Source organism: Pinus tabuliformis, chromosome 4_2 (genome assembly GCF_031772625.1).
Source record: "Pinus tabuliformis cultivar Carrire ecotype Pingquan chromosome 4_2, CPIR1, whole genome shotgun sequence".
In the NCBI taxonomy this organism is placed as follows: Eukaryota; Viridiplantae; Streptophyta; class Pinopsida; order Pinales; family Pinaceae; genus Pinus; species Pinus tabuliformis.
Window position 1 is genome coordinate 1,062,964,337 of NC_142304.1, and position 18,898 is coordinate 1,062,983,234.

Consider the following 18,898-nt stretch of genomic DNA (forward strand, 5'->3'; position numbering starts at 1 on the left):
CAGTGACTTTCCATGGGATCTGGCTCGGTTGGAGGGAAGATCTATGCAATTTCTGGAGGGAAGTAGTTTTGGTAGCCAAGGGCCTTGGCAGCAAAAACTGCGCAATTCCTTTTAGGAGCTGGTTGCAGGTTTCAGGAAGCTTGGCAACAAAAACTGCGTAATTCTTGGAGTGAGCTCGCAGCGGGTTGCGAGAAGGCTTGGTAGAAAAAATTGCGCAATTCCTGGAGGGAGATGGCAGGGGGCTATGGGAAGGCTTGGCAGCAAAAATTGCACAATTCCTGGAGGGAGCTAGTAGCGAGCTGTGGGGTTTTCTGGAGACCAAAACTGCACAAATGCTAGGAGGCTGACCTGCTGGGCACCTCTATGTAGTTTCTGAGTTGAGCAGGATACTGGGTTGTTGAGGGGCTTGCTCAAAAATCTGCGTAGTTTTCTGGGTCAGCAGTCGACTGACTGTTTGGGTGACTGGATGGAAAAGCTGTGTAATTATTGAGGGGAGATAGGGACAGACACTTGGTGTCTATTCGACCTGTCTATGCAGTTTTCTCAGTCAGTGGAGAGGGCAAGGTCTGCAACTTCTACACAATTTTTTAGGGTAGTGAGTCCCAGGGTCACTGCCTAGTCAAACTCTTCGGTTGACCAACAGGAGGGTTGATTGATTAGCTTGCGGGCAACGCAGATTGAAATGGCTTGTTGGACACTTCTGTGTTGTTCTGGGTGATAGTTGTTCAAGTTGATTGCAGACTAAAGGTCCGTCTGTTAGAGGGTGACCCAGTCGTCAGAACTTTAGCAAAAATGACTAAGTGTGTGAGTGAGTGAATTTGTTCATACGTGACTTTTGCGAACACACACTTAACATAAATTGACAACAAGATGCCTCAAACCATTAAGACAACATATGCTCAACATGACTGACCATCGGTGTGAGCAACAAGCACGATGCTTGTGATGGATCATTGAACGACTATAACGACGCTTGCACAACAGTGCATACAACTTTGTGTGTGAGTGCAATGAGTGTTTACATAGCGAATACAACATGTACACACGAAGCAAAAACCTTGTGCACGACTAGAACATGGTTGCAAGTGACATTGTGACCAACATGAAAAAGTTATTCGTTGAATGGTCAAGCAAAGAGGGTGCAAAGACTCACACCAGCCCAGGGGGTGAGCCTGAGTGCTTGCAAACATCAAGTAAAAACTTAAGGGAGGCTCCAAAATTAGATGCATGCCAAAATTTTGGAAGGTGTTGCAGCCACTACAACACTAGGGTCAGATAATGTATCCCAAATTGGTTACGGAGGATCAAAAAGAGGCACTCATGAGGGAAGTTTCTTTTGTGAAAGTCAAAGAAGTATTTCATGCTCTCCGTTCTAATAAAGCTCTGGGACCTTATGGATTTACCTCGGAGTTCTTTAAAGTTGGGTGCCACTTCCTTGGGGTGGAAATTCATGATCTAGTCGAAGAATCTCGTCAATCACAACAAATCTGGTCGGGACTCAATGCTTCTTCCTCATTCTTATCGCGAGGAAAGGAGCAGCAGTGGACCCAAATGGATTTAGGCCAATCACCCTCTGCAACGTCATTTATAAGATAATCTCCAAAATTCTAGTTCGGCGTCTCAAACCCCTAGAAGTCCATCATCGAACCCAAGCAGACATGTTTCATGGAAGGTTGGCAGATTATGGATGGAATAATTACAATGCATGAAGTATTCCACTCTTTGAAATCATCCCAAACCCCAGGTATGATTATAAAATTCTACATGTCTAAAGCTTACGACTGGCTAAGCTGGCAATATCTCCTTTATGTTCTTGATGCTTTTGGTTTCTCTCATGCATGGGTTTCTTGGGTGAATTCTTTTATTGAAACACCCTTTTACGCTATCATAGTCAATGACTCTCCCTCTCCACTTTTCTAGGGATATAGGGGATTGAAATAAGGAGATCATCTATCTCCCTTCCTCTTTTTTATTGCAGTTGATCTAGGTGGCTCCAAAAACACTCAAAATTCAAAAATGGTTTTGGAAAAGCTCAAAAATAAAATTTACTAGATTGAACTTAAACTAGGACCAGATTGTAGTACTCATTATCCTGATTCCAATGGTAGGAACGACACTCAAATACAAGTTAGTGTTCTCAAGGTATTCGCGGTCAAATTTTTGGTCAAACTAGGCCCAATTGCAGCTATTAATGAGGAAACATTTTGGAATTTTCCACCTCACAAATTTCAGCCAGCGAAATGGGTGAACTTGCCACCTCATTAAATTGCTCGGTAAACCTAAAATTCAGGTCAATTTTTTTTAACTAAATTGGTTTATAAGAAATAAATTAAAAAAAAAAAAAAAAAAAAACTTAAACAAATTTGTTGGTAGACCACCAAACCCGCCAAATGAATGTCACATATGGCATTTTAAAAAAAGGGTGGGTGCCAATGGCAGACCCGCCACCCTAGCCAACATAACATAGTGGTGGATCATATGTGGCAACGGTTATATATGAATCATGGTCGGCGAGGTTTGAACCTACTGGGCCAACTGGCTAGCCTGCCACCCGAACAACCCCATACCATAACACAACACCAAAAAACATTAATGCCATAACCGCTAAACAACACCAATCCAAAACGAAACACACCAAACAGTATACCATGTATATAATGCTCCAGGACATCCCATAACTTCCAATGGTTATAATGAACTGGCTACCAAACTTTAAAAAAAACTCAACACGCCATTTTTATGGGGGAGGCCCCATGGGTTTGACCCTAGGACCTCCACCCACCAAATATAAACATCCACCAATGACCCAAGTGACTTGTCTCATTTTTTCCACCTCAAACATTACTTACAACCAATCATTCATTGTCAAACAAAGGGTGGGGGGGGGGGCGGCAAACAGAGAAGGTCAAATGGAGGAACGGAACCCAGCGTTGTGGAACCATGAACCGAGGACGGAACCTTGACAAGGATGCCGAGGCGGAACCATGTTTGGCACATTTTTCAAGACACAATATTTGCAAGAATATTCTTTGATGATGTGGAGGAATCTTTAGATTCCCTTGGGGCCAATTTTTCATAGTGACAGAATCATGTCAACTTTATACTCAAACAAACCAAAATTTCATAAGGAACATGGTGGTGTGGTCCATTTTCTCATATGAGTACCATAATTTCAGGTTGTCAATAGTGAGGAACCTTCACATAATCTTGAGGAATCTAAAAGATTCCCTTGGACATTGATTTTTGACACAGGCGGAATGATGTTGACTTTATAGTCATTTTCACAGAAGCAGGGAGCACAATGGTGTGCTTAGAATTTCGATCTGTGCAACGAATTTTTTTCTCACATCTCCAAGAAGGAATCTTTGGGGTAATCTTTGAGATTCCTGAGGGTCCAGATTTCTACGGTTTCAGAAAGGGGCCAAGGTTATAGTCATTTGACACGATTTCATGCATGAATTCAATGGTGTAGTCCATTTCATCAGCAAATCTTCACATTTTCAGGCCATCCCCGAAAGTGGAGGTATATGATGTAGTGATGCCATGTTATTTTTTTTCATTTGCTGAGATGATAATTTATTTTTTGAGATCCTTGTTACCATTATGTTGAAGGATACTTGTATGCCACATCATGTGATATTTTATTAGCTTGTCATGTTGAAGGAGGGCCCATATGAGTGGGAGTTCCTATATGAGAATCTCTCGTGGAGGGACAGGCCACTCTAGTTTAGGGAATCTATCCTTGTAATGACAAAGAATGTACCATGTACTCATCATCATCTTGCACCATTTAATGAAGCGGCCTCCCCACTCTTGACATTGGGCTAGGAGATGTAACCCACATTGTGTGATCTCCATTATCAATGTATGTGTATCCTTTTGATTGATGTTCGTTGAAATGTTTCATATTCTTTAAAGCATGCACATGTGGCTTTTCACACTCTTTCATATGAAATTTTGCTCACATCACATAAGTAAAAGTTCTTGGTTAATTCTAGTAGCTGAAGAGATCTTGATCAAGTCTAGTATTAGAGCTACCTTCTTGTTTATGTGAATTGCGAGTGTTAATGATAACTAGAGATTGAATGTGCAACAAGAAAGAAAATGGAGGATGATAGAGATCTCTATGAGGCCTTCTACATGATGTCAAAAATGGTGGACACAGTGTATGCAGATTATGAGGAGAAGATGGAAAGATAGGAATGGGAAAAAGAAATAGCAAAGGACAATGCTCCATCTACCCCCTCGAGTGAACATTCTTCTTCTTCATCATCTTCTCATCCTTCAATTGAGGAGATCAATTAGAACCTTCAAGTAGAGAATGATGAATTAAGGAGACTTCTACGAGAAGAAAAAGAGGAGAAACAAAGATTGAAACTTCAGTTATGAGCCACAGAAGAGGTCTTGGAAAAATTGAAGCGTAATGAAGGCTCAGAGAAGCCATCATCACCTATTTCAGAATTGACAGCTAAGATAAACAATGTTGATCGTTATTTAGTTTCATTTTCAAATGATGTTATTTCTTTTGGAAATATGGAGGTACCCATTTTAGGGAATGGCACGAGACTCCTTACCAAGATGGGGTAGAAAGGAGGAGTACTTGGGGTTCATGGCCAAGGAATGACTCAACCATTAGAGGTTGTACAAAGGCCTCAATTTGCAGGTTTGGGGTACACTAAAGGAGAGTGATCGAAAGTAGAAAAAACTTTCAAGACATTGTCAAAGCCATCAAAGGAAGAGGAAGATTGGAATACATCACAATCCTCACATGACAATGCACATTACAGAGGAAGAGCTAAGGAAAGCTATCATTGCCAGGATCGCACTAGAGACAATCAAGAAAGGTATAAAAAGTCTAAGTATTCTAGAGTACATTTTGATTACAAGCATATTGTTAACGATGAGTAGAAATCATGGCGTAGAAACCCATGTAGTTTATGTGGTTATGCACCCATGTAGATTTTGCGGCTTGCATAACCACATGGTTCATAACCACGTGGTTGTTGAGTGATGGAAGAGAATGGCAACAAGAAAGAGGATGAGGTGTGAAAGGCCTTCTTCACATTAGGTAAAGAATAAGTTTAAGCTAGTCTAGAGGAAGAAAAAAAAATTCAAATGTTGCAACATAGGTGGACATCAAAGAGCCACATGTTGGAGGCTCCATCTAGAGTAGCATCTCAACTACAAAGCACCCATGCAAGAACCAGTTGGTGAAGATTTTCAACAAGTGAATCTGCCACAGGGAGATGAATCATTCATTTTGATGAGTGAGAGATGTTTTACTAGATATGGTATCTTTTCATGGCCGCATTTTGTAAATCATGTGTTGCAATTTAAATTGTAAAAATGATGATGTGTTTTCCATCACTTCTTAAAGAAACGATGATGTTTTTGGCTTCTTATTAGTATTTGGGGTCTTGGTTTCTATTCTGATGTAAACTTGATCAAAGAGTGTGTCTTATAAACTCTTGGCAAGTATGGGGATGCTTAGGTCATGTAATTGAACATGTAGTTTGCAAAGATTGTACTACATGTTTACAGAGGATTCAGGTGTTGGCTCATCACTTATATCTTTGAAGAACAAGGGTGAAGGAGAAGTAAGTGTGACTTGTCAGGACACTTGTGGTGCAGACAATGTAACACAGTAGAAGCAGATTATGTTCATACTTTTGGAGGACTAAAATATCCTTAATGGGGAGGAATGATCCAAGTGGCTCTAGAAATGCTTAGAATTCAAAAGTGGCTTTGGAAAATCTCAAAAATAAAATTTGCTAGATTGAAGTGAAACCAAGACCAGATCATAGTGCTTGTCCTATTGATTCCAGAGACGTGAATGACACTCAAATTAGAATTCGTATGCTTAAGATATTTGCGGTCAAAGTTTTGGTCAAACTAGGCCTGGTGGCAACCACTAACGAGGCAACAATTTGGAATTTTCCGGTACATGGATTTCGGCTACCGAAACAGTCAAATTTGTCACCTCCTTAAATTTCCTAGAAAACCCAAAAATTCGATCAAATTTTTTTAACTAAATTTGTTTAAAAAAAAATTGGTTGGCGTTAAGCATCTTTTGATTACGGTGTTTTGTTTTGATTTGGAAAATTAGCCCACCCACCCAACATCTTACAAAGATTTCTTGCGTCTCTGTTACGTTTTTATTTCTCATCCTTATCACCACGCAATAATGTTAGAATTTTTATAAATAAACCAAGAAACTCAAACCATTCCCATTCCGTTAAGAGCAATAGAAGATGGAGATCTGTAACGTTCCTTCTCTTTTTGGGGCTTTACTTTTCCTCTCTTCTTTTATCAGTGTTTTTCTCAGTCCCTCCATATTTTCTTCCACCCTTTGGTTGTCAGACCATCAGCATGCTCATCACGGCAATGCTTCCGATGAAGAGGCTCTCCTTGCATTTCTCTTTGCAATCACCAACCATCCATCTCAAAATATAACCGCTACGTGGAAACGAAATGTTTCCTTCTGCGAGTGGACAGGTGTCATATGCAGTCGCCACAGACAGAGAGTGGTTTCACTCAATGTTTCATCCATGGAATTGCAAGGTACAATCTATCCTCTTCTCGGCAATCTCTCCTTTCTTCGAAGACTTGATCTTAGCAATAACAGTTTTCATGGCCACATTTCCTATCAATTCAGAAATTTGTTTTGCTTAAAGAAGCTTTACCTTTATTGGAATCAACTCCAAGGTTCTATTCCACCCACTCTTGCCCGCTGTCGTAGTTTACTGACTCTCTCAATGGGTGATAACAATCTCTTAGGGAACATTCCCTATGAACTAATGTGCGATCTCCCCAAGTTACAATTCTTAGGCTTACAGTATAACAACCTGACGGGTAGAATCCCCACCTGCTTGGGGAACATATCAACAACCTTCACGGAAGTGTACCCTCCCGGGAGTGTAACTCTAAATTCGGAAATACTTGTGGGTGACAACCATCTGACAGGACAAATTCCATCTTCGTTTTCTAACTTCACCAATCTTCGAATATTGGATATCGCTCTTAACTAGTTGAGTGGCCATATTCCTGTGGAGTTGTGCCGCAAGAGCATGCGCTTGACTCAACTCGATCTGGGACGTAATCAGTTGAGTAGCAACATTCCTGCTTCCCTTTTCAATTGTACGAACCTTCAAGTGCTCGACTTATCCAGTAATCAACTCCGCAGAATGATGCCAATCGGGTTGGGTATGTTGACGGAGCTTCAAATATTCTTCTTAGATTACAATCAACTGGTTAGCAACAACACTACAAACTTGCCCATTCTTACTACGCTTACTAACTGTTCTGCCCTACGACAGTTAGATTTAGCCAATAATCATCTTACTGGACATTTGCCCTCTTCAGTGGGCCACCTCTCTAGGAAAATTGACTTGTTAAACTTGGAAAACAACAGATTAGTGGGGGAAGTACCTCCACAGACTGGTAACTTAAACTAATTTAACACAGTTCTCTTTAGCTGCTAATTCTTTCATTGGGGCAATCCCAGTTATACTAAGAAATCTTCAAAACTTGCAAACGTTATTTATGGCAGAAAACAATTTACAAGGAAATATTCCATTGGAAATTAGGCAACTTAAAATTTTAGGGCTTTTGGATCTCCAAAGCAATAATCTGTTAGGGAAAATTCTTGATTCTATTACCAAAATTCAACAACTAAGGTATTTATCTCTTAGTATGAATAGGTTATTAGGTAAAATACCAGAAAATCTAGGAAAATGTGTGAACTTGTTAAACCCTGACCTTTCATACAATAAGCTAAGTGGGGAGATACCTCCAAGCGTGACAAGTCTTGCAAATTTAGCTATCTATTTCAACCTCTCAAACAATTTATTTGTGGGTCACTTTCCTTTGGAACTCAGTAAAATGACTTTGCTTCAAGCTATAGATATTTATGTAAATCAGCTAACTGGTTATATTCCAAGTGGGCTTGGAAGTTGCAAAGAATTACAATATTTAAATTTTTCTTGCAATGCACTTGAATATCTAATCCCAATCTCTCTCGGTGAACTTCAAAGTCTTCAAAACATGGATTTGTCCTCCAACAATTTATCAGGTGGAATACCCACATCATTGGCAAATATCAAAATGCTCAGCCAATTGAATCTCTCTTTCAACAACTTGTCAGGAGAGGTCCCAAAAGGTGGAGTTTTCAAAAATTTTAATGCCATAGTGTTTATGGGAAATCCCGATCTCTGTGGACCTTTGGTAAATTTGTCATTGTGCTCTACTCATAAGCACAAAAGTGTTTTTCATATGAGAAAAGTTGTCATATCTATTGTTGCAATTGTAGTCACTATTGTATTGTGTTTAGTTATACGAATCTTGTGTAGACTATATCACAAGAGGAATATTCCTATAGAGGTTGGGGCATCCTTAAATGTGGGGCACCAAAGACTTTCCTATGGAGAGCTCATAACTACAACAGATGGATTTGGTGATGCCAACTTGTTAGGAGTAGGTACTTTTGGTAAAGTGTACAAAGGGGTTTTGAATGATGGGACATTGGTTGCCATCAATCTTCTCAATTTGGAAAGGGAAGGGGCTCACAAAAGTTTCAAAAAGGAGTGTAAAGTTTTGAGTAGAGTCAAGCATCGAAATTTGATTAGAGTCATAACCTCATATTCATACCTCCAAATGAAAGCTTTGATATTTCCATTTATGCCAAATGGAAGCTTAGAAAAGTGGTTATATCCTAATGGTGAAGTAGAAAGTGGTTTGACATTGATTCAAAGGTTGAATATAGCAATAGACATTGCCCAAGGCATGGTATATCTCCATCACCATTGTTTCATGCGAGTGATCCATTGTGATTTGAAACCAAATAATGTGCTTCTTGGTGAAGATCTGATAGCATATGTAATAGACTTCGGGATTGCAACCATATATTTTGCAAATAATGAGGATTCAACTTTCACTTCTACACTTGCACTTAAGGCATCAGTGGGCTACATTCCTCTAGGTATTATTTGAACTAGATGACACTTTAGACAATATTATGAGTTTCATATTTTTATTAAGTATTTTGAACTATAAACCTTATGACGAGAATGTTTGAATGCAGAATATAGATTGGGTGGGCATATCACAAAAAAAGGTGATGTTTATAGCTTTGGAATATTGTTATTGGAGATGCTCACCGGAAAGAAGCCTATTGACGACATGTTTGTGCAAGGAATGAACTTACAGAAATGGGTGGGTAACCATTTTCCAAATCAACTAGGGGAAGTGGTGGACAAGAGTTTATTGAGAGGGGCTAGTACAAGCACTCAAGCAGATAAAGACCTTAACTGCCTCAATCAATCCTTAAGCATGGGTTTGCTTTGCACAAGAGATTCTCCTAAAGGACAACCTACTATGATTGACATTGTGGGAACAGTCGAATCCATTAGAGACACTTTTCAAGGCATTGGTGGCATTCCAAAACTGCAATAAGATTTCACATGTCTATTGGGTGATGCAAGTACAACTCACAACAACAACGCTAGCGGAGGCCAAATCTCCTCTGCATTCTAGAGTGTTGTAAGAGAGCAGTGACTGTGTCACTAGACTATATAATACTTTGAGTCCATTGTCATTATCTGCCTGTAGTGTGAGTTTTATTTTCCTCTTTATTGTTGCAAAACTAGTCTTATTCCCCTCTCCTTTTCTAATCATGTCTATTGTTTGGCACATCTGGGTGTAAATATAAAGTTACATTATCTGTCCATTGTTAAATTGTCCCAGCTTGCCTTTGGCTTTCCGATGAAACATTGAGAATTGACATCCTATATTCATCAATGGCTCAACGAGGAGAGTCTTGGAATCTAATCACCAATTTTCTTCTTTTCAGGGAAAAATGATTTAAGTATCATAAGTATTTTATCATGCCAAGTATTTGACTAAGAACCATGCTAGCGTGTATGTGTATGTTTCCTCTGTGGGTGATACAACTACTTGACTAAAATTCTCTACATATTGTATCTTAAATTTTTTTGACTTCTCTTATCATACCTTAAAGGAGCCAGTATTCTTGTTTCATTTTAGCTAGACAATTTACAACTTAAAGGAAATACACAACTTCTTCCATGTCAATGCATTCACTAATTGACTGATCATATTTTGTTCTTTGGTTTAAAGCTACTATATAATATCTTAGTTAAATTACCAAAGCAATTTATGATGGTATTCTTCTTATCTTATTCTACGATCTAGACCTGGTAATATCATGCTAATCCATCGAAGGAGTATGCTTCTTGACCCACAACTCGGTCTACTAATTTCTCACTAAACAGGGTAGGGGAAGGATTATGTAGGTAGGCTACATTCAAGCTTCTGAAGTCCACACAAACCCGGATATCAATAGTGTCTTTCTTGTTCTGAATGACGATTAGACTGATCCAGCAAGACTCATCCACTGGAAAGATGAGGCTGGATGCTAGCATTCTGTCTATTGCTTCTACTATATAATATCTTAGTTAAATTACCAAAGCAATTTATGTTTCTTCTGGTTAATTCTATTACCTATAGTCTCTTTACTCCTAACATTTAGCCTATTGATGTACTTTGAGTCTTATATTGCATAAAATTGATGCCTTTGCTGTCCTCAGATTTCTTTCCTTCCACTGCGCAGAATTCATTTTTGCAATTTTCTGGAAAAGCATGGGCACTGAGATCTTTTTGGATGGAAGGAAAACATGTAACATTCAATACCTTGAATGAAACTAAACAAAAATCAATGCGTAGGATGCCGATTCTTTCCCACGAAAAACCATGCAAACTCACTTCCAACAACAACACTAAGCATAAATGAATCGAACGTTCTCGTGAGGTGATGATATGCAACTCCACTATATGGAACGTTTCAAAGTGAAAAATTCTATTAAAAAGAAAGGATTCTAATAGGATTTTGATGTTTCCTTCTGTCATTATTTGAGGAAAGGTCACTTTCTATGGATTCACATAGCTATGAAAGAAATAGTCATGTAGATTCTTGTGAATCTGAAATCATGATTTTGTGCAGATTCATGTAAATCTAGAGTGGTGGTTTTATACAGATCAATAAAACCCAATTTGTAATGTTTAACCAGTTGTTGTTAGACTCCTACTTAATAGTGTAAGTGTTATAATTGAAAAATTGTGCACTCAAATAACTAGCAAGGGCACTCAATACCAAAAAATAGCTTATGTGGATGCACTAGTGATTGCTGGAAAACATCAAAATTCAAGAAAACATAAATGTTCCTAACTTTACCATTTATTAAATTAAATTGCACAAAGTCACTTACACAGTTTTTCATGGAGCACTATGGTTGTTTCATTGATAGTCACATGGAACCATAAAAGTAACATCTCAATATATCGCAAGACAAATCATTATAAATGGAAAACCACCAAGTGAAAGGACAAGGTCAAAGAGCTCAATATCAAGCCTCTAAACCATTAAAGTGGAGTTAAGGAGCCTCCAAAGAACTCATCTTGTCTCCCACAAACTCACTCAAGGATAAAATATCATCAATGAGCCAAGGGGAGGAAATTCATGAGCTTGGGACTGTAAACATCACATCATTTGGGAGCATTAGAAGAGAGAAGTTCATAACAAGGTTATGTTGCCAAATTGTCTCATAATTAGAATTTCTTTGTGGTTTTGGAGCTCACCATTAGATAGTTTTCAAGGAACTTCTTGAGGAGAGATCATTCTTGAAAAAACACGAAGAAAAGGGTTCTTCTTTTAGGAGAGTCATAGGGTGCATTGTCTGATTCAACTCTGTTTAGTGTCTTTGGTTGATGTTGTAACTATTTCAATCAAGAAATAAAGAGATGTATTGCTGCCCAACCTTCATTTTCTTGTTATATTTATTCTAACATTGTAACTCATGATCTTTCTTAGATGTAGTTACTTTGCTCATTTATTTTCCTTTCTTTCTTTCTAATCATTTGCTTGTTGGTTTGTGCAAGCAACAACAACCTTGGAATATAGTGGATTTTAGGACACATTTACTCCAAAATCCACACAACACTTAGGGGACCTTTATTTTATTTAATTGATGATGTGTTATAGGGATTCGATGGAAGACACTATGAAAAGGGAAATCAACATGAAAATTGAATGATAATTAGAAATTAGTGTATGAAGTGCGGCATAGATATGAAATTATTTGATATACACCAAGACATTGTAAATTTCAGGAGAAGTCAATGTGAAATAATTGACACATTATCTAGAAAAGGAAAAATTGAAAGACAATAAAAAAATGTCGAATGGGGTGTGCAAAGATATGAATAGACTGTAAATTTGATGAGAAGCCAATGTGAAATAATTGAAAGATTCGATAGAAAGGGTGATAATTCGGTAGAGAAATGAAGAAAGTGTGGGAAAATTCGTGGGTGTGCTCTATGAATTCAATAAAAATGATATATTGAAAAGATACATGCGCTGACTTGGTGGTCGTCCACAAGGAAATCAGTAGTCTTCCATTAACAGAAAATGCTACGTACAACGATTTTCCAACGCGAAAAAAAATTGTCTTCCACTAACAGGAAATGTGGTGTATAGCGATTCTCTCTTAGATGATTTGATGAGATGAAAAAAGGTGTGGAGAATTTCTTCGGTTGCGTGATATCAATTATCAAAAGTGTTAACACCCAGGTTGTTCCCTATGACTCCCAAGGGAATACGGCCAGGGTAACCACTAACCAATCTTTGGATCACAGTTTCTAGCCAAACTGTAATCAGAGAGGGCTCTCTCTTTATGATTTGTCTCTGTTTTGATAGTATTTTAGGCTAGCTATTATGCTCAGGTTTTTGGTTTGTGTTTTGGTTGAAGGACTTCTTTCAGTGCTTAAGATGTAGTGTTTAAGTAGTAGTATATCATTGGGCAATGGAGTCTAGAGCTGTGAAATGTTTTGAAACGCTGGAGTGATGATGTTCAGACTGCAGGGCCTATTGAGTATCTCAAACAAACAAAATTTAAACTTAAATGGTGATGTATGGTCAGCCAACAGAAAGCAATTAAGAATTCTCCATTAAGCTGGTGATGTGAAAGTGAAACATGATGCTCAGGAGCAAACTCGAATTCCTGAGACAAAGGTCACTGTGAAAGCTATATTCTGAAAGTGCAGCAATTAAGAATTACACTTATCAAGATTATAGCTGAAGAAAAGCATTCATTAACAACATAGATTGAACTCAGGGTATTGCATGAATAAATCCTGAAGGTTATTCTTTTTCTTCGTTGCTAAACACTTAGAAGTTAGAAACATATATGGATTGTAAAAGATTGAAGCACATAACAAAGAGAGTTACAGAAACTTATTGTATTATGAAGTACACAGGAATCCTGCAGTTTTCAACAGACACCAGAACGCATTCAACACTTCAGAACTCCGAGAAATTCCATCACTTTCTTTATTAAACTCTGAAAGGATTACAGCATAAGAACTTCTTCAAGAGAAATCAACAACAACCCTGCAAGCTTGTGCGAGGGGCAAATATATACAATCCGTTGTACAAAATATCTGAGTGCTAAGTTATCTCAGAAATGAATACATTCACCAACTTTTCAAGATATTTGATAAGAAAGTTATTACATCATTGAATACAAAGTAAATGCATCTTTATGTTTGTCAGAAGATATTTTGGCCTTTGGAGGCCACTGAGTCGGTTGGAGTGATCTGCGTTAATGCTGGAAAATGCGCTGATGTGGCTGCTCCGCTGTAAATTTTCGGTCCTGTCACCTATAGCTGTCCATCTTGTCTTGCTGGCCAGGAATTCTGCTGAGTTGGCTCAGCTTTTATCTTTCATGCATGCTGATTCCTTTAAACTGTCCTGTGTATGACAATTTGCATTTTTCATGAACAAAATTTATTGAATGGCTTCCTGTTTATAAAATCATCTGTATGGCCTTAGTCCACCATTCTAGTGTAGGTAGTTGATGCCTAAGAATTGCATCCATAGTCTCCTCTGCCTCTGTATATTTGTAAAAATTGGGAGGCACCTCAAACAGGTGTTTGATTTCATTCATTATAAAAAATAAACTTTCTACTCTATTGTAGAGAGTTTGTCCTGTGGCTGGCCCTGTTTCCTCTGAGGTGCTGGGCTTCTCATTGATCTGACTTGTGGCAAATGCATTAACCCTTTTGGCATACTGCTCATGAGTGAACAGTCTCCCTGCGTTGTTCAGTAAGCCAGGGAGCCCTTTGTTTTCTAATACCTGAAATTTCTCTAAAAACCTGTTTACCTCAGTCTGCATGTCCTGGGTTCTTCTCTCTAAAGTCTGCACCAAGTTTCTCAGTGTGAGAACCCTCTTGATTAACTGAATGTGCTCAGTTCTGTTTGAAATTCCCATGGCAGCCAACTGAGTACTTGTTCTATTGTTAAGCACATTAATCATCCTGGTGGCAATTTCAGGCATATTGCTTAGAGCAGCTCTTGATCTCTGAATTTCAGTCTGTGCTTTTGGAATGAGCTCTAACTGCTCATGGATTGTTTCAATATATTGCCATTGCTCATTAATAGATTGGCCAATGTTAGCCCACAACACTATTTTAAGCTCAGCCACAACCTTATCTAATTTGAGCTCATTCTCTAGCTCTTTGATCCTATCTTTGAGGGCTTTTATCTCCCTGCCCTTTTCTGCCACAGACTGCTTGTATTTGTCATATCTATCATTCACTTTGGCCAATTTATCCCTGGTCTCATTCAGTTTTGTCATTTGAGCTTCCAGGGCCTGGATCTCATTCCTCAGCTTTTGCATGTCCAGGCTTGGGGCCTGCTCTATTGCTGGTGGTGGTGCTGAGGTGGATGTTGCTGCCTATTCTGTTTGTTGAGGAGGAGGAACAGTAGTTGGAGCAGTCTCCTCAAGGTTTATTACTTCAGGAGGAGGCTGGGAGGTCTGACCTTCTTCTCTTTGCTTCAAAGCTGCCTGTAATGCTGCATGTGCAGCCTCTGATTCTCCCAGCTTTTCTTGTGTCTGGATTAACTGCTTATATAGAGACACCAGCAAGGTTGAGGCCTCTTGATCATGCCTCTGCTGGGCAACCTCATCTGTTTGAGGGTGAATTGTGGCTGGCATTTTGATCTTTTTCTTCAAAGCGGCCATGTCTGCATCCCTTAACTTCAATATCTCCTGTATGCCCTTGATATCTTTGGGATCATGCCCAATCTCAATGATTATATCTTCTAAGGACCTTATTCTGTTGTCCTTAGCTTGTGAGGATGCCCTTTCCAACTCAAGTTGGGCAGCTGTATTATTAAGGCTATTTTCCAGCCTATAATTGTCCAATGTTTTGTCTGCCAAGGAGGCATACACCATCTCACCCGTTTGTTTGTGTAACTCAATTTTGTCCATCGGGTGGATGTCCTTGGCAAGGACCTCAAGATTGGTCCTTATATAATCTGCAGGGGACTGGGGTTGTGCTACAGCTAGCAAGAAATGACTCATGATCATCTTGCCTTCACTAACATCAAAAGCAGACATCAGTCTTTGCTGGTTAGTGGGAGCCATCTTTAGCAAATGATTGTACAGCTGTATTTTTATGGGCTCATTCCTTTTCTTTATGTCGATGAACTACTGTTTAATGCTCAGTTCACCCTCTCTCTGCTGGCTAGAGGAGCTGACTTCTCCTCCCATAGTTCTGTTTTGTTCCTATTGGAAGGAACTTGCAGATGCTTCCCTGCTAGGTGGGCCCATGCCCAGAGACTGCCCTGTTGGCATTTCCTCATCAGAGAAAGGGTTCAATCTCTGTCTTTTCTCACCATGACTTTCTGATGTGGTCAAGGGAGTCTCTTTGTCGCTTTTTCTGCTAGTATCCTCCTTTTGTGGAGTTTGGAGGATTGATGCATCAACTGATGTTTCTTGCCTAGGAGGCACCGTATTTTGTGCCTGCTGTTCTGTGAAAATTGGGGCCTCAACTGCCCCTTCTTGCTGTGGGGGCTGCTCTTTATTATGCTGCCCTTCTTCTTGCTGTAATTCCTGTTGTTGTTGTTGTTCTACCTGCTGCTGCTGTTGCTGCACCTTCTCATGAGGTGGCTATTCAGTATCCATTTCCTTTTCCTTGCCCTTGCTAGATGTATCTTCAGTGGCTTTGGGTGCTTGCTGATTTACAGTCGAGGAGGATGCAACTTCTCCCACTTGTGTGCTTGGCAGTGAAAACACCTGTGAACAAAGTTCAAGGTCAACCATCTTTTTTAGATTCCTCACCGCTCTTTGATTCAGCTCTTCTTGTGTAACCGGCTCTTCTAGGGTTCCTCTCCTCCATTTTGCTTGGTTTGCATGTTTTTCAATGTGAGGGATCTTTACATGATCATAGCCAGAGAGCTTATATTTGAGCCTTCTCAAAGTGATGAAGTGGTTGGGGTCATAAGGTTTCCAGAGGAAACTAGTTTGAAGGCCAAGGGACTCAAGCATCTTGTCTGCTTCTCTCCAACCTTCCTCCCTCTGGTTATAGACAAAGTGGCCAAGTTGGTTCCTGACCTTCAACTGTGCTTTTTTGCCTTTGCCTGAAAAGTGAAGCACATCAACATTGCCAAACTGCCTGAAGTATTCTAGGGCAAATCGCCTCATAGGCACATATTTGGGTAGTCTGTAGGGAGGCAATTCACACCCATATGTCCTGATGACGGTGTGGTTCTGGTAAAAGTACCAGTCCCCAATGCTGTATGATTTGGATAACTGCAGGATCCTTTGCATTTCATCAGTGAGCCTTGGAGGAGGTGAGCCCATCATCATTGACATAGCTGGGTGGATGAAGTGATCTATGAACTCACAATAAGTATAAGGAGACTCGAATCTACAGTGGAAAACAGAGGACCAATAGACCACTGATCTTGGATTGCCTTGGGCATCCTCTCTTTTGATTGGAAAAGAGAACTTCTGATGTTGATGATATAAGATCAAGTGGTAAATGTAAGAGGTATATCTGAACACTCTTTCTCTTGCCAGGTTCATTAGTTGCTCATGTATTTTGTCTGCTATATAGGTGGCATAGTCATAGCAGATAGGAGACTTGCCAGGAGCAAACATGAGCATGATTACCAGCACAGTTTGATCAACAAACTCAATTGAGTTGTAGCCCAAAATGGGACTAATCATGTCTGCCAGATCTCTGCCCAGTTGGTTGAGGTATACTTGATTGATAGGAGGATACTTCACAGAGTCAGAGTCAATGTATAGCTGGTTTAATTTGGTGACCTGAGCATCTGTCATTCTGGCTCCTTGATTTATCAGGTCTACAAGTGATAGAGAGACCAGTTTCTTCTCAGCCCTGAAGCAGAGCATATCCTTGATAGCTTCTGGGGTGACATAAAACACAGCTGATCCTGAAGGGTCAAGAACTGCCCTCTGAGTGGGGTCATAGTTTTCAGCACACAGATGGATCAAATCAGGGAATTGTCTAACCTGAGGGAGCTTAAAAATAGGGAGGAATGAGTCCCATATGCCCAGCACATCTGTTCCAGTCTCATGCTTGGCCTTCAATTCATTGAGCAGGTGGATGTGGAACTTAGTCCTCATCAGCATTTCCTCTGAAATCTGATAGTCCATGTCTGCCAGAGACTGCCATTCCAATTGTCTCTGAGGGGCATTCAATGGAGCAACGTTCAACGCTATAGGAGCTACTGGTGGATCCATGATTTCTCCTAAGATTATGGATGGAGTTGCTATGCAGAGCAACACAAAAGAGTTTTCTTCAACGGAAAAATGTGAATTGTATGGAACAGAGGGTGAGTGAAACAGCTGCAGCAATTGAAATACTGCTTGAAGTGCAAATAAGACCAATGTGTGGTCTCAATCTGTCTTTTTTAACAGGTAGGTACAGTTTGAGTGAGTTGTTTCGCGATTGCGCGAACAGAGTACAATTTTTTATGAAAATGTGGGCAAACAAGGCTCAGCTGGTGCTTTTCGAGCTTACAGTTGTAAATGGGGGCTAGGCACAGAGATTTTGCCGGTGAATTTGCAAGTTTTTTGTCTTCTAAGCTCTTTTGAGGGAATTCACAGACAAAGTAGGCGTATGAAGGATTTATAAGGGAAAATACCTGGTAAACAGCGAGCAGTGGTCACGAATGACTGTAGAAATGGCGCGCCGGAGGTCCCCGAATTGATTTCAGCAAAGGTGGTGCAAATTTGGACGTAAAATCATGCAGAGAAAGCAACAGCTCTTGCGGCAAAAAGTATGAAAAAACGCGAAAATTGGCCTAAATATGGATTTTTGGCATATTGGCGCATTTTTTGGATGACATCAGCATGACGTCATCAGGTGGGGTCAAGGTCGGATGACGTCAGCATGACGTCATCGGGTGAGGTGGCAGGCTGTGATTGGTCCACGGATATGATGAAGTGGCAGACATATCAGCATGGGGGCGGACGAAGGGGCTGACGCGACGGCGGGGTGGCACTGACGTGGGTATGACGTGGTGGTGACGTTGGCCGGGTGGATTGACCAAAAACCGGGAGCGGTTACTGGTTTCTCATCGCACCGCTTTTGATACGGAAGGGGAATTGTCAGACGTACCTCCGATGAGCTGTGGGGATGACGTGTGGCGGCGGCCTGACGTCACCTTCTGACAGATATCGGAAGGTATTCGTCGGACGTCGGGGCCGGTCCGATATGGATGAGGACCGTTGGATCAAAGAGGGCCGATCCGACGGCTGTCGGATCACTGAGGTGCTCGGACAATACGGAAGGGGACAGGATTATTTAAATATTTATTTTCGGGATCAGTGCTTGGCGGAAACTCTTGGGATATGGTGGGTTTATAAAGGTTTTTCAATGCCCATTCAATATAAAAATAACCCGGCGCCCATACTTTGGATAAATGAGAAAAGTGGGTTTTTTGTTTATTTTTGCAAATTAAAGCGGGTATAGGTAGAACAAGGTCTTTTATAAGGTTTTCTTTAGCAAATGA